Consider the following 22,633-nt stretch of genomic DNA (forward strand, 5'->3'; position numbering starts at 1 on the left):
GAAGTGAAGAACACTCACTCTAGGCCTTTAACTTAATGTTCATATGTAGGGGCCTATCCATCTGATTTGTTTTTGCACATTTATTAACAGAAAAATTGATGGTACGTGAAATCATCTGAGCTGAAAAATATAATGTTCCACCAATAATAAAATAAATGTATTAATTAAAATTATAGAGATAATAGAATGTTCACAGATTATTAGTTCAGAAAATAAAATATTTTTTTATATCTTAAATAGAATTAACACTCAAATCAGTTGTAGGGTAAACAAGGTCTATTTTTTGGATTGATTTTATAATTATACATGTATGGCTGCATGAAGCTTACCTGAGAATCTGATATTTTAGTAACTTTGTTGCTTCTTGTTGGGTAGTCCACGTTTGCCGCCGTTCTTTTTCTGTAAATGTAAATCAAAAGGCAATAATTACATACTGTAATTAAAATACAAAAAGTATAAACATTGTATTATTATTTTTGTATCCTGTTTCTCCATCTCGATGCTGTTCTTTTTGGAATTGCATATCTAGGTTTACTTAAATACTGTTTATAAGATTGTAAACTCATCATCCAAATTTCTTCATTTGCCAAACTTTATGTAGTGCGCTTGCAGTTTCAGAAGAAGAAAAAAAACTGTAACAGATGGGATATGTAGTACTTTATACTCGAGTGGTCTATGCGATTACACCCTGTTGGTGTTATTAAGAACGCCAAGTACCAGAATGCAGAGCGGGACTGTTTTTTGTGCCGTGACTTGTCGGGGGAAAAACGCGCAGAAAAAACGGACGAGAAGGTGAAGGTAGTATGGCGGTGATGCACGCGTTGGTGAAGTGGGAAAGCGGGGTCGACAAAGACTCTTACAGCGTGATTCCCACTGCTTGCTTTCGCAATTTTGATTTATTCAGCATTGCTGATGATGACGAAGAGACGACTCGAAACTTCAGAGCAGAGTGGAGAGACACGAACAAACCTCCAAAAGGTGGATGGCCTGTCCATGAAGCGCAGATCATTATGACTGGTAACAATGTTTATTTAAAAAAAAAAAAACATTAAAGTCTTTACATGCTATTTGATATATACAATCACAGTATATTTGAAATGAATGTTTAAGTTATTAATGTGTTGTACGTCTAACATACTCTTATAACATGGTAGGTGGTGGTGAGGGCGCTAAAAACTCGTCATACTTGACTGGCATTTGTAAGAACGATTTATTGTGTGTTGTGCTTTACAATAAAATCCCCCAAATCACAAAATAAATTAAACCAGATATAATTTAACTTCAGTTTTGATTCAGTGTTGGCTGTTCATCTTAATTTGTGTGGTCAAAGCACAGTATTTTTATGACAAATAAATATAATCCCCAAATATCTGTGGACATAATGCAGGGTTTTATTTATTTTATTTTTATTTTAGGAAAAGAAGGCGAACTAAGAAGAAAACTTAATGACCTAACAAAAATGCCCTGTCCTAAAATGAAGAGAGTACCTAAACCAAACAAAAAACTTCAAATTTCAGATGATAGTGACCTTGATGAACCACAGTTACCGGTGAGATAATTACTGCAAATATTAAATAAATGTATTGCAGGATTGTTTTTTTTTAATCATATTCATATATATATATATTTTCATTTTAAACTCTTTTCCTCTCTGAATACAGCACAAAATAAGAAAGAAAACCGATGGAGCTTCAAGAATTAGATCCCGTCATATTCTACAGACATTTAAAGAGTCCAGTGAAGTTGAGCTACAGCAAAACGTTAAGCAGCTCGAAAAGGAAAACACAAGACTTAAAAATGAAAACCAATGTCTTCGAAACCGTATGGTTGATGGTAAGTTTTTTTATTTATAGCAAATAATTCCTTACCTTGATAAATGTTATTCTTCAGTAATTTAGATTCCAGAGTAATGTATTATAGTTGATCATACTGAAGTAATCTAGAACCACAATACAGACTCTTAATGTGCACTGTCTAATAGTTTAATAATACTGATTATTAAATAAAGTTTTTCAACATAACTTCATAATCCTACATTAATGACTATATGCATTACATTAGACCTGGAAATTCTTGTATTTTATCTCTTTTATTTTTTTCGTAGCTAATGTTAATGACCCACAAAAAGGTCAGTTTGCCAATAACATAGAGCAAGTCTCTCAAGTATAATTGCAGGCATTGATGGTTTTGTTTTCACTTTGCATTAAATATATTACTAGAAATGATTATCATTTAATACTAAGGTTTTTTTCTCCAGAGATTCCAGACCTTTTGGACAATCTGAAAAAAATTGTAACAAAAGCCACATTGATCAGCAATGAAGACAAAAGTGTGTCACCATCAAGTGGTTCTGACAGCCCCACAGCAAATTGTTCTGAATCTGACAAAGAATCACCAAAACAGGTATAACACTCTTGGTCTACAATATTACAAAGACAAGGTAAAAATATATATATTGAAAACAAATATTGGTTGTAAACAATCTAATGATGCTACATTATCAGTTATATTCATAGTTATAGTTGATAATAAGAATGTAATTGAATTATGGGTGTCACAGATTCACTGACTTTATTATGTCTGTAAATTAATAAACTTAGAATTGAGACATACTGTGGTCTTTAATAACACATTTCTGTAACAAAATCACAGCCTTACTGATAATGTATTCCACTTAACATAATATAAGAATAGTTTGGGGATAAACTTGTTTTTTATTTACCATTGTCTTTTAGGTGGAAATATTCCCAGGCACTGGAGTTTACATTGACAAACTGTCCTGGATCCTTGCAGAGAGGTGCAGCACGAATACGTCATATGCAAGAACCCTGACGGTTGCTGTCTTTGACTTTCCAACATTATTAAAGAGCAATCTTCGTGGTGGTGGCAGCAAGAGAGATCCAACTTCGGAGACATTAAGATCCTCATTGATGTTATTGAGGATCATATACAGCTGCCTTCGGAAGGACACGACGTGTTTCAGTTGCGGGGCTTTGCAGCCCAGCGGGACCCTCTTAATGCCGGACATCAGCTGCCCGAGCCGGTGCGGATGAACGGAGGGACGTTAGACAGCGTTACCTTCCGGGCAGGAGCAGCGAGCGGCAACACCGGGGTGAAAGTGTCGTCTAACACTGTGCCATTAGCCACTAGCTGATTGAGCAGATCAGTGGTTTTTAAGAAGATAACAATGGCAGCAGACTTGATATTTTCACACCCTGCTACCTCCCCAACCGCTAACACACACTGCTCTAGGGGGCAGAACTGCACCGGAGCGATCTTGACTCCATGGCGTCGGGTCAGTTTTTCAAAAGACGCATTCAGGGGGTCCGACCCCCCGACCCGGGAAGAACTACCGGTACTCCCCCCTCCCCTCCCCTGTTCCCCCACAATAAGAAAAGCACTGAAAACAGAAGACAAAATAAACAAACTGAAAAAAGTAAAGCAACAAAAAAACGCAGCCAAAGGACAGAGCTCTCAGCAGCACTCCCGCTCACTGCAGACCCCTCCCACACACTCCCAGCTGAGAGAGAGAGAGAGAGAGAGAGAGAGAGAGTTAGTGTCTGTCTGTCTCTCTCTCTCTGTAGATGCATCATAGGGAACATATGTAACAATCTCTCTTTTTGTTTACCAAAAATGAGAATGAACGTATTTCAAGTGGGTGTTGCCTTGGTTGGAAACGTTTTAAGATTATTTACGAAGTGTAAAGTGGATTTGTCTCAGTTCTCCGTAGTTTTCAATGTATGTGCCATTCAGTAGCGTTCATGTTACAGATGTGCCCTATGCAGTGGTAGGGTCAATAAAATGTCAGTAAAACTTTATTTTAGCAATTATGGAGGGGAAGAACTGCAGATAGCGGGTCCCCACTAATTATCTAACTTACCAACAACGTTTAAAATTAGGTCTTGCGAAGCTGCCAAATAATGCTGTATAATCGTATGTGTCTTCATACACCGGCTGCTATAGTCTGATAGCTTTGATTATATATATATATTTTCTCGTGAACCACAAATGCTATTTGCTTGATTTTTACAGAGTATGTTATAAATACCATTGTTATGAAGCCTGACAAATTGTATGCTGTAATTATGAATATTTTCAAATCATTTGTTTGTTTTTCCTAACATGTTACAAATGTTCCCTATGTGAAAGATGCATTATATCTTAATAACGTCTAAACAATTAAAGATATACAGATTATTATTTTCGGTAAAGTTATAACACATTGCTATTAACTATGTGTGTCAGTAAAAGTTTAAAAAATCCTAACAATTTTTTATTGATCCTGCAAAATAAGTGTTTAGGGAACATTTGTAACATAGTTAGGGTTAGCCACTGGGTAAGGGTTACATCTTCAGCAGTAAGTTTATTCATGTTAATTATTCTCATCAATGTTAAAGAACAATAAGTTCTATCATGTGTGTCGATAAAATGCTGATATTCCATAACGTTTGCTTGTGTATTCTGCAAAACACATATTTAGGGAACATTTGTAACATTAGGGTTACGATTTGCCATAGACGCGGAATGAGTTTGATTGTGATGTTAAATGGGGTTTAAAGACGCAGTCGCCTCGGTGCTGATTACTATTGCTGTGTTTCTCCACTTCTACTCCATGCTTGGGAACGCCCACATCCAGTGACGTCAAAACCGGTGGAAAAGCGGGCCGGTTCAAAAAAGATCAGCTGGATCCCAGGCCGAGCAGCAGCTCCGGCTCCAGCACCGGCACCATGTCGCTGGAAAAGCGCTAAGTGAGCTCACAGTGAGCTCAGTGTAATGTCTGCTCTGGTGAGCTCACAGTGTGACCTAGTCGTGAGTTCACGTCTTCACTGGGTAGTCCTTGACAACTTAATTGACTCAATTCTTGGGCTTAATTGGTCAAAATGACCATTGGTTGAAGGTACTCAGGGACTGATGTGTAGAGAGACTTATTAAACCTGCAGGATTGTGGTTTTCCCAGAACAGAATTAACCAGTGTAGCGTTATGTTGGGTGTATTCTGATAAGAGCATTTTAGCTCTGAGCTGAAGCACTGATCTAAAGAAGACCTCTCCCCCCCAAATTTATCAGATTTCCTTAACTCATCAGCATGTGAACTGGTTTACATCAAAGTGACAGTCTTGGGAGGATGGCACCGAGAATGGGCCAAATAGCTTGGAATCCCTGCTGTGAGATGTCTGGGGAAGGGGGCCTGTAGGAAATAAAAACTCTTTGAAATGGACGAGAGCCGAAATCCCAACACAGAGCTACGAACCCGTGCCAACCGGCATTTCCAAAAGATGGCATGGATTGACATCAGTCATAAATCAAGCCCCCCTCCAATAGGACACTGGGGGCTGAAGCCGAAATCCAATCTCACAAACTAAAGAACCAATCACCTATTGATCTGACAGGCGTATAAAGGGTAACGCACGGCATCTCTCTCTCTCTCTCACCTAAACCAGTAACTCGCTGCCACAGCTCAACTTGTATCTCTGTTGCCAGAACCGGAACCAGAAACCAACTAAGTCTTTACCAGCAACAGAAGGGTTAAACTGGGAGAAGGAGATTGAGCCGTACGAATAATTATTTTAAAGGACTTTATTAAATAAAGAACTTTAAAGACTGCGCTGCCCGCCTGTGCCCAGCCATCCAGCTGGACAATTGACTAAGTCGACTGAATACGAAAGTCATTTAAATAGCTATTTGAGTCTTAAGAAACTTGACCCTTGGAACGAACAGGGCCCTGCTTTCCTCAAAGACTTTGTCTTCAAGTAACTACGGTGGAACCCTGCTTACAAAGAAGATTTTGTGCACAACCTTGGAGCCTTCAAACCAGTGGAAAATCTGTTTGGAAAAGACTCTACATTCGCGAAACCCCAACTTCCAGGTGCATCGACTGAGTGGAAGTTCTTGGACAAAGCCGAACCGGACTGCCTTTGTTCCAAACCACACGGACCTCGTGCCATGTGCTGTTATCTGAGCCCGAAGCCAGAGAGGCCTCTCTGCGACGAAGTTCACATAAGTTTAACAGTTTGGAGTTTGTGATTCATGACATTTGAGAAATCAATTAGAAATGTTAATCTGTGATTCATAACTCTAGAATGTGTAATATCATTTAGTTTTCTTAAATATAAATGTGTGTTGCATTCAACTGTTTTGTTGATAATTTTAGAAATAAAATCTGTCAACGTCTGAAATTGACACAAGTTAATAGACACCAGATTATAGGTGGCCCTGCCTATCCTTAATCATTGAATAATAATCAGTTAAGGGAAATTGTGGTAACAAGTAATGATAGGATCTTTCTCTCCACCTAAACGTTAATGAGACTGATATATATATATAACGAGAAGTTACCTGACATAAATACTAACCTGCATAGTTATTGAATGTCTGACTAACAATACTAATGAGAGACTCACCTTCGTCTTACTAACCGGTATTGTAGTCAATGTGTTTATAACCTTTTTTGTTTAATGATTTGTGTGTTATCATATGCGATCCCATGGTCTTTGATTTGGTCACGGAAGTGATTTGTCTTTGATTTGTTGATCTAGAGTTGAATTTTAATTAGTTTTTCCCTTTTGTATAATTAGTGTAGTGCTACATTTAGTCTTTGTTTTTGAATAAATTTGACAATTTATATCTTTGGAATTGGTGTCTGCATCCAATTATTACAGAAAATGAGTTCTACAAGATTCCAGGATTCGTGATAAGGTGTTACTATAAATTCACTTCTTTAATTGAATTTTATAAGTGTACCTTACGCTACACCTTTGACCACCACGTCTTCCTCCTCCCACTGCTTGACCTCTATTGTGACCTGGATCACCTGCCGGCTCCATGTTATCGCTGTGTTGTTGAGGTGGATAGCACGCATTTCACTCGATACTCGTACCACAATGTGAAATCAATCATCAATAACCAGTTGGCAGTATTGGAAAAGCAATTACAAGGGCCTGCATACATACAGTAATGTCAAATCTGATGTGGAAGAACAATTCCTTTATCCCTCTGTTCTCCACCAGGGTTGTGCTGATCGCCTCGATTGGCAAGTTTGCAGTGTGAGGAGTGGATCCATGTCGTCGTTCCTAGGCACTTCACAGCTGTGTGGGTGGTCAGGAGCACCTGGTAGGGCCCTGTCCACCTGGGCTGTTGGGAGGACTTTCTCTTGTGTGCTTTGATATACACAGTCATCTTGCTGGAAGGGGTGGTAAACCTGCTGGGATGGTTCAGTCTGGGCGGCTTTCATCTGTGAATGGACAGCTTCGAAAGCACGTGTTAGTCCCATACAAAAAGACAACATAGCATCATCCATCAAGTGGATGTCCATTTCCCTTACAGACAATGGAGGAGTGATGGAGAGTCTCATAAGTCATCCCATAATAATCTCACACGGAGAAAGACCTGTTTTTCTCAATTTGCTGACGATTTCATTGTCATTAGGACTATAGGAAGGGGATCTGGACGTTTGAGTCCTGTTTGTTTGCATATATTAGACAGCTTATTCTTTAATATCCCATTTTGTTTCTCCACTGCTCCAGCTGACTGAGCCTGATGGGGCAGTGAAAATGTTGTTTACCTCGCAGGGCTTTGCATAGTTCCTGCACTATTGTCCCAGTGAAGTGAGTGTTCCTATCACTGGAAATTTCCCTGGAATGCGAAATCTACATATAACATCCCTTAACTGTATTTTTGCTACTTTTACTACTTCAGCCTTCCTACGGGATAGGCTTCAACCCATTTAGAACACCTATATATTATTACAAGTATATATTCATATCCACAACATTTAAGCTTTTGAACACAATCTATTTGCATATTGCAGGATTATGAGCTTGACAAATGTGGCAAGTTCTACAATATTGCTAAGCTGTTACTATAAAACCTGGGGCAAACCAATTTAAAAGACTGATGCACACATCCCCCCTTTGCCCGTGTGGCCAACACCATGCGCCACATGGGCAAACCAGGGAAAGAGTGCCTGTGAGGCAACCAATGCATTAGCAAATGTTTGAGCTCTCTTATGGAAGGTGCAGTGGCCAGTTGCAATTTCCTGGAGCTTTTACAGTGCATCTCAAATTAAATTTCATCCAGCCCCAGGTCATAAAAGTCAAACCCTAGTTACGACATACATAACACATACATTTTGTTGCTTCAAAGAGAATACAAAAGTCAGCAAAACATTCTTTTTTACAAATTCAGTTTGTAAACTGTATTGTACATATATTTGTTGCGTTTTGATTTATAAACATTATACATTGTACAAATCTTAAGTGAAGGGCAATGGACTGATTCTGACTTCATGGCTGTCATTCTATTCATTTGAATAATGTGACATCTCCACTAATAGTACATTATAAATTAAACTATCAATAGAAGAATATGTGCTACTGCGGACGTCATCTGAGCAGTTTCACAATATATTGTAGATTCCTATAATCTGGAAAACCTTTAATTATAGTATTTTAACTTATTTCTCCACTGAGTCAAGCATCACTTCAGCGTAGTGGACCTCAGCATTGGTCTGTTCAAGTTGCTGTGAGGCTGTCTTTAAAGCCGCGCCCTCGGCCTACTGTGTCTCAACAAGAACACCAGCATCTTCTCCATATGGGTCAGACATCGGTTCCTTCAGGACACGATTCATAATATGCATATCTGCCATGTGGAATAAATCAGTCTGAAGACACAATGTGTGGTTCACACAACATCAGAGATCGTCCTTATAAAAGGCATCTCTATCACATTAGTTGACATTCGCACAATCTATAAGGTTTCTAGTAAAGGGACAATTCAAAATAATAATAATCTTGATTCCAATTTATCTCATTTATCAAATTATTTCAGTACAGCACTCAGCTGTCGTCAGCAGCATCATATCTCCTGTGTTTATTGAATCAGCTTTACTTCCTAGTGTAGATACTCTTTTTGTGTGGAGTTGTCAAAGTTTCAAAACAATGTGCTTATCTTTGTCCTTTTATCTAACTTAAATACCTGAGAACATTACAATAACTATTACAGCAGCTCCTTCAACACCATAGTTAATAGTAGTTGGGTAAATGATGGCAGTTATTAATCTTTGTTTCTCAATTCATTTTTTACCAATAAACCATAATTTGAAATTATTTCCATACTCCTATTATTCCTATTTTCATTATTATTAGTTTTATGCGGTTGTCATCTAGTATGTGATGTATTCGTCTGTATCAACATCAATATTATTATCATTATTAATACAAGCAGTGTAAATTACCATTCATTACACTCTTGCTCTGTTTGTAATAAGTTATGAACCCTTACACGTACTTACAGTCTCTGCCTTGTCTCTGACTTCTCTCTCTCTCTCTCTCTCTCTCTCTCTCTCATCTCAGGCTGCTTGTCTGCTCAGGCGAACAGGGGGAGCAGAGGAGCACATACGGCCCTTGCCCCCTGCCCCCCTCTTCCTAATTGATAGGGTATTTCTGTTTGTGAAAGGACTATTTCCAAACAGTTTTATAACTTGCCATGACTATGTTTCATTAAATTAGTTATGTTACACCTTTAGTTATACCTGTAGTAACTTCATTATTTTCCCTCATATTCCAGTCAATCACCATCAGAGTCTCTCGTGGCAGTACATTTGTCTCACACAGAACAAACTCTCCTTTCTCAACCGCTTTCAATTTTGGATAACATCGCACTGCATCCCAACAGCTGTTCTTTCTCCTATTCCTAATTTCTTACAAGAAAATGCAAGTTATATTTGATCGATTTGTATTATTACTATTTATATACATTTCACTACATTATTGTAGTTAATGAATGTATTTAATCTTTGGAAAATAAGCCTTTTCATTGATCTCAATAATGATGTCCAGGTACTTCAGGAAAGCACATTTTCAAAAAATGTGTCCAGTCAATGATTTCCCCAACTAAGAACCTGCGTGGGCACTAAGACTGTCCTCCTGCGCGGCTCATGTCTTTATTGTGTCACTTCCTCCTATTGAAGTCCAATCTACACCAGTACAGGTTCAGAAGAACTGTTCCCGAATCCAGATTGAACTGATCAATAGTTAATTTCTTACCTACACATTGTATTTAGGGATCTATTTCTAGGGATTTAAAAACTCTTCATTGTGGAACTCATAGCTTCCAAATGAGCACATCGTTAATTTCCTGGAGTATCTGGTTATCTATTTATCAATATGTAAGAAACCTTCACCGAATGTTTGTGGTTGCCTCGGATTCCTATTTCTAAATTTGGCTCTAATTCCATTTCTAACATGTTACTTTTAACTTCTGTATTCGTAAGACCTATTTAAATAACTTAATTTTGTATTATTATTTCTGTTTGCAATAGCATTCTGTGTACAGTTAAATGCTGACTTTCTTGTAGGTCTGTTATTACAACATATTTAACTGGCGTTTTTTAGCTATCATTCTGTAACTATTTGTGACTTATGACTCTCTTAGTCATATTCTGGACTATACAGTACATGAAAAAGTCAAAATATGGACATTTACCTTGCGCAAACTGAAAACGTACAAACATACAAAGAGACACATATTAATTTATATCCATAGTAAATTCAGATACCATGGTTTTGGTTGGCATGTTATATTGACCTGCAGTGTCTCAAACTACCCTTATTTATTACTTATCTAGTAATTTTCCTTCAGTATCTTGAGGACTGTCATTTATACTGAAAAACATATATATATATATTTTTAATTTGTCTTCGGGGCATTCAGATTGAATTATGCCTGTTGTCTTTTCTTTCTTTTCTCTAACAAATGTTTTAAGATAGCTAGCTTTGGTTTCTCATTTCTTAATGCTTTGTATTCCTATTTTGCAAAACCGTTTTTAGGTGCTCAAGTCTATCTGAATCAAAAGTCCCATCTTCTGGAAACCTTAATTTTCTGTCACCTATTGTCCAGTCAAACGCACCGCTTCACTCCATAGTTATCATACATGTACCTTACATGTGTACCTTTAAGTGGCGGGTCGCCCGTCTTACTAGAGCTGTTCCCACACAGTAACACGTTTTCCCATTTTCTATGTATCGTTTTGTACACAACAACCAAGGCGTGCAAGCCCGCAAAATAACAATAAACGACAGGGGAGAAAACATAGCAAAAAACAAGAAAACACAAATAATACTAAATCCTATATAGGAATAACAACAAACATGCTTTTCAATGTTTGCATTTATAGAACTTGTATATAACTTAATGACTTTTCTTCATTTACCATAAACACTATAAACTTCTATAAACTATAAACATGTTATTTTATATTATCACCGGCGTATCAGATATTGAACAATTAATTAGCGCTCCTTTTTCTTTTTTTTTCTAATAGTAGGTCAAACCTACGCTGCAGTTTACAAACACACTTAAGCCTGCGGGAACCCAGACAGGAAAACACAGTCCTGTTCCTTCACAAACAAGAAGACACAGTCAAGTCTATGGTAACCCTAAGAAACCATGCTCCTCGGTTATTGGTGTCAATGGATCTCATTATCCTGAAACTTTCATGATCGAAACATGGAATACTGTTTGTCAGTTTCCATAAAACTATGCATTAAGAGTAATGCAACAGTCACTTATCATTTTGAGCAGCTGTATCAATTGATAGTTAGATCTTTGTAATGAAATGAATAGACAGTGATCTCAGATGTAATGTGTGAATTGCATTTTGAAATGGTAATACTTTGATGTTAAGTTGTGTCATTTTAGTTCAATGAACAAATGATCTGAGGTTGATGTGTATTGTATCCAAGCAATTGTAAAAAAGTGTTAGAGTTTTGAAAAATGTGCATTTTGATCATCGGGTGTGAGTTTAGTGTCTAGAGTTTTGAAAAATGACATCAAGGTTCTGAAATGAGTGCCAAAGTGATTGTAAAAAAGTGTAATATCAGGGGACAGTGGCTATTAGTGATCTGGCCTTCCGTGGCCTCTGTATTAATGTAACAGGTCACATTGTATGTGTACACTGATACTTGATAGTATAATATAGTACAAGTAAAAAACATACATAGGTATCATAGAAGTATTTTGCAGAAATGATTATGGATAGTTATCAAAATGGAGAGGAAATGCTAAATCCATCTCCCCAGGCTGAGCTTCTATTGCTGCACCTGCTGGCCCCACTATATGGATAGAGCCACACCAAGTACAAGAGTCTCCCTATTGCTATTTATATCTCCCTATCCAGTCTTTTATATGTGTCAGGGTGGGGTGCCTATTCCCCTGCATGCTTTGAAACCTATAGCACCTGGGACGCACACTTGGGATCCGGTTCCTCTGCCCTTCACATACACATGAGGAATCCCAGGTGCTCAATACGTCATACTGTCTCTTTCATCTCATGTGTAAACTATGGACAAATACATGACTAAACGTGTTTAGTTGCTTTTCCCAGAATGTTTTGCGCCACGATATGCAAATAACGGGGACTATGATTGGCTCCCTGACATTACCCACACTGCGACTGATGCTACCCATTTCACTACCCAACAAAGACCCATAATATGCATGTGTCTGTCTGTCTGTCTGTCAAAGTATGTGTGTCTGTGTCTGTTTGTGTGTGTTTGTGTGTCTGTCTCTGTGTGAAAATGTGCCTGTCTCTGTGTGAAAGTGAGTGTGTCTGTGTCTGTGTCTGTCTGTCTGTGAAAGTGAGTGTGTGAAAGTGTGTGTGAGTGTCTGTCTGTCTGTCTGTCTTTGAAAGTGTGTGTGAGTGTCTGTCAGTCATGTAACTTGCACATCTGTTAGGGCACCATATGCAGAGATGTACACATATTGTTCCTTTTCCATATACACTCACCTAAAGGATTATTAGGAACACCATACTAATACTGTGTTTGACCCCCTTTCGCCTTCAGAACTGCCTTAATTCTACGTGGCATTGATTCAACAAGGTGCTGAAAGCATTCTTTAGAAATGTTGGCCCATATTGATAGGATAGCATCTTGCAGTTGATGGAGATTTGAGGGATGCACATCCAGGGCACGAAGCTCCCGTTCCACCTGTAGCGTAAGGTACACTTATAAATTTCAATTAAAGAAGTGAATTTATAGTATCACCTTATCACGAATCCTGGAATCTTGTAGAACTCAATTTCTGTAATAATTGGACGCAGACACCAATTCCAAAGATATAAATTGTCAAATTTATTCAAAACAAAGACTAAATGTAGCACTACACTAATTATACAAAAGGGAAAAACTAATTAAAATTCAACTCTATATCAACAAATCAAAGACAAATCACTTCCGTGACCAAATCAAAGACCATGGGATCGCATATGATAACACAAATCGTTAAACAAAAGAGGTTATAAACACATTGACTACAATACCAGTTAGTAAGATGAAGGTGAGTCTCTTGTTAGTATTATTAGTCAGACATTAAATAACTACGCAGGTTAGTATTTATGTCAGGTAACTTCTCGTTATATATATATCAGTCTCATTAACGTTTAGGTGGAGAGAAAGATCCTATCATTACTTGTTACCACAATTTCCCTTAACTGATTATTATTCAATGATTAAGGATAGGCAGGGCCACCTATAATCTGGTGTCTATTAACTTGTGTCAATTTCAGACTAAACAGTTAAACAGGAATGAGAAGATATTTCTCGGCGTTGACAGATTTTATTTCTAAAATTATCAACAAAACAGTTTAATGCAACACACATTTATATTTAAGAAAACTAAATGATATTACACATTCTAGAGTTATGAATCACAGATTAACATTTCTAATTGATTTCTCAAATGTCATGAATCATGAACTCCAAACTGTTAAACTTATCTGAACTTCGTCGCAGAGAGGCCTCTCTGCCTTCGGGCTCAGATAACAGCACACGGCACGAGGTCCGTGTGGTTTGGAACAAAGGAAGTCCGGTTCGGCTTTGTCCAAGAACTTCCACTCAGTCGATGCACCTGGAAGTTGGGGTTTCGCGAAAGTAGAGTCGTTTCCAAACAGATTTTCCACTGGTTTGAAGGCTCCAAGGTTGTGCACAAAATCTTCTTTGTAAGCAGGTTTCCACCGTAGTTACTTGAAGACAAAGTCTTTGAGGAAAGCAGGGCCCTGTTTGTTCCAAGGGTCAAGTTTCTTAAAACTCAAATAGCTATTTAAATGACTGACACTTTCGTATTCAGTCGACTTAGTCATTTGTCCAGCTGTAAAACTCCACTGATCAGGTGGGCACAGGCGGGCAGCGCAGTCTGTAAAGTTCTTTATTTAATAAAGTCCTTTAAAAGAATTCTTTGTACGGCTCAATCTCCTTCTCCCAGTTTAACTCTTCTGTTGCCGGCAAAGACTTGGTTGGTTTCTGGTTCCGGTTCGGGCAACAGAGCTACAGGTTGAGCTGTGGCAGCGAGTTACTGGTTCAGGTGAGAGAGAGAGAGAAAGAAAGGCCGTGTTTGTCCTTTATAGTCTGTCAGATCAATAGGTGATTGGTTCCTGAGTTCTTGAGATTGGATTTCGGTTTCAGCCCCCAGTGTCCTATTGGAGGGGGTCTTGATTTATGACTGATGTCAATCCATGCCATCTTTTGGAAATGCCGGTTGGCCTGGGTTCGTAGCTCTATGTCGGGATTTCGGCTCTCATCCACTTCAAAGAGTTTTTATCACCTACAGGCCCCTTTCTCCAGACATCTCATAGCAGAATAACAAACTATTTGGCCTCTTCTCGGTGCCATCCTCCCCAAAACTGTCACTTTGATGCAAACCAGTTCCAAGCTGATGAGCTAAGGAAATCTGATAACTTTGGGGGGGAGAGGTCTTCTTTAGATCCGTGCTTCAGCTCAGAGCCCAAATACTCTTATCCAAATACACCCAACATAACGCTACATACCCCCTTTCTTGAATGGGACTGAGGTCGACTAGGACGTTATCCCCTTCAAGACAAAATAAGACGTTAAGCATTTATCTCAAAGTTATGTAACAGAATTCAACAGTGGACTTCACCATTCATGACCCCGAGAAATCAAAGAAAACAAACTAATAGTTCATTATTTAAGCAGAATGTATTCCAATCAAATTGACAATCCTATACTAGCACATATACAGGTTACATATTATAACACAAGTACATTAAAACAAAAAAACAATTGGTATTACTCAGTATTGAGTATGGTTACTGACGGTAACCAATAGGTGGAAGTTGATTAACAGAGGGAGGTGACTGGGAATTCAGGTGTTATTCAGGCACCTGACCTTCACTATGTCTATAATAGTTGGTAGGGACCTGGGTTCGAATGGTTGGCTTACATGGTAAGCCGGTGCCCCCTTTAGGGACATGCACAAAAAATGGTCTCATTGGGAAGTTGTACCTTGGTGGCTGTATCATATCTGTCATTCAATTCCACCGGCTTTGGTGATTCAACTTGAGCCCACAACCTGTTCAATAGATCCTGACCAATGATCAACTTCTCTGTTTCAAATTTGGAAATATAAACTGGATGAACCAACTTAATCTTCCCAAAGGTGAACTCTAACAATGCCTTTTGAGTGAGCTGTGCCTTAGTCTCTGTGTAACTTGTAATGTTCACACTACAAGCTTCCACTTTCAGTCGTTGGTCTGAGGTTTCCATAATTTGTTTCAGGTTGCCCATTGTGGTGGCAGACATTAAACAAATTTCAGCCCCAGTGTCCAACAAGGCTCCTCACTCCCACACATTCTCAATGGTCACTTCTATGTAAACTTGCTTGGCTCTGCCTCTCTGTGTCAGATCACCCAGTAACATCACCAAAGGTTCAGCTTGCCTGCAGGCAACTTCCCCCACTGGGAGGTCCCAGTGGGCTGATGTGTCAGAGAAACCCCCCTGCTGTTCCTCACATCCAATCAAAAACACAGAGGCGGGGACAGGGGGTGGTTCCAGAGCTAGTCATTCCTTAGGTGGCGAGTCCGGCCCTTTACCCTGGCTACTAACTTCCAGTTTGGGAAGAGGGGGCAAAGGGAGCAGAGCTAAGCGTAGCAGTAGCTCAGAAACTGCAACATTGCTCAGAGACTGAGTTAACCCACCTAGGCTAGGAGCAGATTTCTTTTTTTTATTGTAAGCCTGGGTGTCTTGGATTCCATCCTTGGGAGGTTCTTTCCTTCTTTGAATCTCTGTCCCCTCTAACTCCAGTGGAGAAATAGGGCTCTCAGAGCGCCTTGCCAGTACTTGGGTGCTTGAATCTTTACGATCAGAAGTGCTATTGTACTTGCTTTCCCAAGCTTTCTGTGCCATTTTTTCGAATTTCAGCTATGTTCATATACGTTGCGTCTGCATGTAATATGATCATTTCCTTAATCGTTGGGAACAAATTAGCAACAAACAACCCTTTAAAGCTCACCTCTTCCTCGGCCCCGGGTCGATCTTGACCCGCAAAATAGGTTTTCCTAAGCTTTTCATAGTAATCACGGGGGGACTCATGCTTACCCTGTTTGATCTGGTGTGCGGCAGTCACTGCTGCCACTGGATCAATGAACCTGGAATAGTCCCTAACTAATGCTCTGCACAAGCGTTGAAACCTATCGCAGACCATGGACCCTTGCCTCTCCATCCAAGAATGGACTTGGCGAGAGGTAGTTTTGCGGATTAGGAGAACCTTTTCCTTCTCCGTAGCCTCAGGATAGAAACTCAAAGCATACTTAATGTCCTTAATATACGCTTCCACATTTCCTTCCTTGTCTGCTGGGTTAAAGGTTTCACAATCTTTAGCCAGTTCTCTCAACTGGCGCATGTTAACCTTTCGGTCTGGACTCTCGGGAGAGGAAGTTCGTCTGTGCGACGAGCTTCTTACCCTGGGTGGAGAAAGACTACAGGGAGGGGTACGATCAGGACGAGGCAACCCGGGGCCTAAATGTGGAGACGGTGTGCGACTCCGTGCATTGGCCGGTTCCGGCTGTTCCTTTATGCTGTCAGGTGTCAGCTTTGCAGCCCACCAAGAGGCAGCTTTCAGGGCCCCTATTTGTTGCTTGAGACGCTCATTTTCAACTTCAGTTGATTTGAGTTCTCCCCTAAGCACCTGATTTACTCTCCTCATTTCTTCACTGTCCCTTTTTAAATGTATGACCTCGCCTTCGAGTATCTCCATTTTTACAGTGCCCAAATCTTTCTCCCTGACTGTTTTGCAAAGACGCATTTCCAAAACATCCCGGTCCTTCAAAACTATCCTTTCATTTTCAACCGCTTTACATCTGTCATTTTGCAGACCTTTTACTTGGATCAGAGTTGTTTCCAATTCAACTTGACATTGTCTTAAATCATTTCCTAATTGCTCTCTCTGTTCAATTAAGTCCTCTTTTTCAGCATTCAACACAATGACTTGTTTTCCACAAGTATCTAGCTTTCCTTCAAATTCTAAAACCATTCCATGCCGTTTGGCTCTTTCTTCTTTCGCTTTAGCATACTTTTCTCCTAGCTTTTTCAGTTTTTCAAACTTGCTTATGATCCAGTTCACTACCCTTGAGCTCGCAAGTGCTAAGCTAGCCATAACTTTCATAACCTCTATCGACTCTTTTTCGAGTTGCGTCGTAGTGTCGTTTACCAACTGAGTTCGACGCGACTCTACTTCAAAGTCCAAACTGCCTAGGCGTCCAAGGAATTAAGGAATCTCTGTTCCTGGTACCTTAACAATCAATGCTTCACATGGGGACATTTGGGTAATCATTGTTTTGGCTATTCAGTAACAACCCAACAGAACAGTACTCGATTAATCACCTAATGACTCTAATGCCAACGCTTAGGATATCAACAATTTATCACAAGTAACTAAAACAGACTTAATCTTTTGTGACTTTGGATTTATGACTGATGTCAATCCATGCCATCTTTTGGAAATGCCGGTTGGCCTGGGTTCGTAGCTCTATGTCGGGATTTCGGCTCTCATCCACTTCAAAGAGTTTTTATCACCCACAGGCCCCTTTCTCCAGACATCTCATAGAAGAATAACAAACTATTTGGCCTCTTCTCGGTGCCATCCTCCCCAAAACTGTCACTTTGATGCAAACCAGTTCCAAGCTGATGAGCTAAGGAAATCTGATAACTTTGGGGGGGAGAGGTCTTCTTTAGATCCGTGCTTCAGCTCAGAGCCCAAATACTCTTATCCAAATACACCCAACATAACGTTACACACCACATCCCAAAGATGCTCTATTGGGTTGAGATCTGGTGACTGTGGGGGCCAGTTTAGTACAGTGAACTCATTGTCATGTTCAAGAAACCAATTTGAAATGATTCGACCTTTGTGACATGGTGCATTATCCTGCTGGAAGTAGCCATCAGAGGATGGGTACATGGTGGTCATAAAGGGATGGACATGGTCAGAAACAACGGGCCGTGGCATTTAAACGATGCCCAATTGGCACTAAGGGGCCTAAAGTGTGCCAAGAAAACATCCCCCACACCATTACACCACCACCACCAGCCTGCACAGTGGTAACAAGGCATGATGGATCCATGTTCTCATTCTGTTTACGCCAAATTCTGACTCTGAAATCGAGACTCATCAGACCAGGCAACATTTTTCCAGTCTTCAACTGTCCAATTTTGGTGAGCTTGTGCAAATTGTAGCCTCTTTTTCCTATTTGTAGTGGAGATGAGTGGTACCCAGTGGGGTCTTCTGCTGTTGTAGCCCATCCGCCTCAAGGTTGTACGTGTTGTGGCATCACAAATGCTTTGCTGCATACCTCGGTTGTAGCGAGTGGTTATTTCAGTCAAAGTTGCTCTTCTATCAGCTTGAATCGAGTCGGCCCATTCTCCTCTGAGCTCTAGCATCAACAAGGCATTTTCGCCCACAGGACTGCTGCATACTGGATGTTTTTCCCTTTTCACACCATTCTTTGTAAACCCTAGAAATGGTTGTGCGTGAAAATCCCAGTAACTGAGCAGATTGTGAAATACTCAGAGCGGCCCGTCTGGCACCAACATCCATGCCACGCTCAAAATTGCTTAAATCACCTTTCATTCCCATTCAGACATTCAGTTTGGAGTTCAGGAGATTGTCTTGACCAGGACCACACCCCTAAATGCATTGAAGCAACTGCCATGTGATTGGTTGGTTAGATAATTGCATTAATGAGAAATTGAACAGGTGTTCCTAATAATCCTTTAGGTGAGTGTATATGTATGTATGTATGTATGCATGTCCAATTGCTTTGACAATTCAAATGCACTGAATTGAGAGAGAGAGAGAGAGAGAGAGAGAGAGAGAGAGAGTTGTAGTCCAGACCACTGCAAAATTCCTGCTGAAGTGATCTGGATCACCACCCAATGGCCCAAGGACCACTGCAAACTTGGATTTCAATGTATTTGTGTAATCTGTGTTGCAATAGCACCTACCATGTTCCTTTGTGGTGATCTGGTTAATTCTGATCTGGGAAAACCACAATCCTGCAGGTTTAATAAGTCTCTCTACACATCAGTCCCTGAGTACCTTCAACCAATGGTCATTTTGACCAATTAAGCCCAAGATTTGAGTCAATTAAGTTGTCAAGGACTACCCAGTGAAGACGTGAACTCACGACTAGGTCACACTGTGAGCTCACCAGAGCAGACATTACACTGAGCTCACTGTGAGCTCACTTAGCGCTTTTCCAGTGACATGGTGCCGGTGCTGGAGCCGGAGCCGCTGCCCTTAGCCGGTGGCTAACCCACCTCTATGTTACAAATGTTCCCTAAACACTTATTTTGCAAGATCAATAAAAATCCTTTAGGAAATTTAAACTTTTACTGACACACATAGTTAATAGCAATGTATTATAACTTTACCAAAAATAATAATCTGTATATCTTTAATTGTTTAGACGTTATTAAGATATAATGCATCTTTCACATAGGGAACATTTGTAACATGTTAGGAAAAACAAACAAATGATTTGAAAATATTCATAATTACAGCATACAATTTGTCAGGCTTCATAAGAATGGTATTTATAACATACTCTGTAAAAATCAAGCAAATAGCATTTGTGGTTCACGAGAAAAAAAAAAAAAAAAAAAAAAAAAAATATATATATATATATATATATATATATATATATATATATAATCAAAGCTATCAGACTATAGCAGCCGGTGTATGAAGACACATACGATTATACAGCATTATTTGGCAGCTTCACAAGACCTAATTTTAAATGTTGGTGGTAAGTTAGATAATTAGTGGGGACCCGCTATCTGCAGTTCTTCCCCTCCATAATTGCTAAAATAAAGTTTTACTGACATTTTATTGACCCTACCACTGCATAGGGCACATCTGTAACATGAACGCTACTGAATGGCACATACATTGAAAACTACGGAGAACTGAGACAAATCCACTTTACACTTCATAAATAATCTTAAAACGTTTCCAACCAAGGCAACACCCACTTGAAATACGTTCATTCTCATTTTTGGTAAACAAAAAGAGAGATTGTTACATATGTTCCCTATGATGCATCTACAGAGAGAGAGAGACAGACAGACACTCTCTCTCTCTCTCTCTCTCTCTCTCTCTCAGCTGGGAGTGTGTGGGAGGGGTCTGCAGTGAGCGGGAGTGCTGCTGAGAGCTCTGTCCTTTGGCTGCGTTTTTTTGTTGCTTTACTTTTTTCAGTTTGTTTATTTTGTCTTCTGTTTTCAGTGCTTTTCTTATTGTGGGGGAACAGGGGAGGGGAGGGGGGAGTACCGGTAGTTCTTCCCGGGTCGGGGGGTCGGACCCCCTGAATGCGTCTTTTGAAAAACTGACCCGACGCCATGGAGTCAAGATCGCTCCGGTGCAGTTCTGCCCCCTAGAGCAGTGTGTGTTAGCGGTTGGGGAGGTAGCAGGGTGTGAAAATATCAAGTCTGCTGCCATTGTTATCTTCTTAAAAACCACTGATCTGCTCAATCAGCTAGTGGCTAATGGCACAGTGTTAGACGACACTTTCACCCCGGTGTTGCCGCTCGCTGCTCCTGCCCGGAAGGTAACGCTGTCTAACGTCCCTCCGTTCATCCGCACCGGCTCGGGCAGCTGATGTCCGGCATTAAGAGGGTCCCGCTGGGCTGCAAAGCCCCGCAACTGAAACACGTCATGTCCTTCCGAAGGCAGCTGTATATGATCCTCAATAACATCAATGAGGATCTTAATGTCATTTTTAAATTTAAGATCGACAATACCGACTACGTCGTGTTCGCTACTTCGGAGTCCATGAAGTGTTTCAGGTGTGGGAGCGAGGGGCATGTCGTGAGGAACTGTCCCGAGCAGGACAGGGAGCGGGAGGAGGAGCGGGGCGACGCGGGGAGGAATAGAGACACCGGCCCGCAGCCACAGATGCAGCGGGCAGACAGAGATCGAGCCCCGGCGGAGGAGACAGTCGCCGGTCGGACCGATGGTACCACTGATGCCGTGACGGGGGAAGAGCTGCCCGGAGGCGATGACGCACAGCTGGGGGACGGGGTCGAGGCAGCGGGGGATAGTGACGACCGAGACGCCGGGGGGAGATGGTGTTGAGGCGGTGCACGGGGCGCTGGTTAGTGACGAGGAACAACCTCAGCAGCCAGCAGACGGGCGGACAGACACACAGGGTGTAGCCGAGGAGGAGGCAGGGCCAGGCTCGGCGGTACAAGCCGAGGCGCCGGGTGGAAAAAACGCACTAAGAAGGTGCTGGGAGGGAGCACGGACGGTGTTGGTAAATAGTGGCAGTAAAAGAAGTGGTGGCACAGTAGTGAAGCTGGGGTAGCGAGCAGCTTGGTGGGGAAAGGTCCGGCTACACGCTGGAGCATCGTGGCAGCCACCGGGGACGCCTCGGGCTCGGAGTGACAGTGAGGGCGGCTTCACGGATTCCTCTCTCGCCTCCTCGTCCTCGGTGAGTCAGAGCTGCAGTGAAGGATATCAGGAGGTTTTTAGAGAAAACGAAGGGAAAGAGGTCTGTTGTAGTGGAGCAGTTTTTCCCAGATCGTGCACGCCTGCTGGCCTCTATTAAGTTTTTACAGAAACCCTGACCTATCAATTTGTACAACACTCACTGAAAACCATGGTTGGGGTCAATTCCTGTTTTTCAATTCCAATTCCTCCTACAAATCAATTCAAAATTGCAATTACTTTTTGGAATTGAATTGAAAAGGGAATTAAAAATTGAATTGGAATTGACCCCAACCCTGTTGAAAACAAAACAAAAAATACAGATCTGGTTCTTCAAATCTTCACTCTGGTTTCATTCTGTGTCGTAGTTCATTTATCTTGCTGTTAATTGCACCACCAATTACACTCTTTGGGGTACTGGGCAATTTTTTCAAGGTAGCCCCTAAAAAACATGTATCACATAGATTTAATGACTTGCACATAGATATATAAAAATCTTTTAATAAACATACCACATATCTTTGAGAAGGGTTCATTAGTTACATATTGCCACAGTAAATCAACATTTTTGTGTGTGGGTGTATTTAAATGTTTTGGTGTATGCTCTTAAACTTGTCTTACACTAGTTCATAGTAAAATCTGTACTTGGCGAAGCAGCTATGCAAAGGCAGTCTTTTCTCCATTAATACCTTGCTTAAGCATTACATTGATGTGGCACAACTGGACTGAAATGTGAAGTATTTGCTCAAAAGTCAAATTTAAATGAGACATGAAAGTTTATATTGTCAAGGATCCCATGGCACTATTCATTATTATTATGTATTAATATGTCTGAAGCATTAATCCAAGGTGATTTA

Source organism: Amia ocellicauda, unplaced genomic scaffold (assembly GCF_036373705.1).
Source record: "Amia ocellicauda isolate fAmiCal2 unplaced genomic scaffold, fAmiCal2.hap1 HAP1_SCAFFOLD_83, whole genome shotgun sequence".
Taxonomy (NCBI): Eukaryota; Metazoa; Chordata; class Actinopteri; order Amiiformes; family Amiidae; genus Amia; species Amia ocellicauda.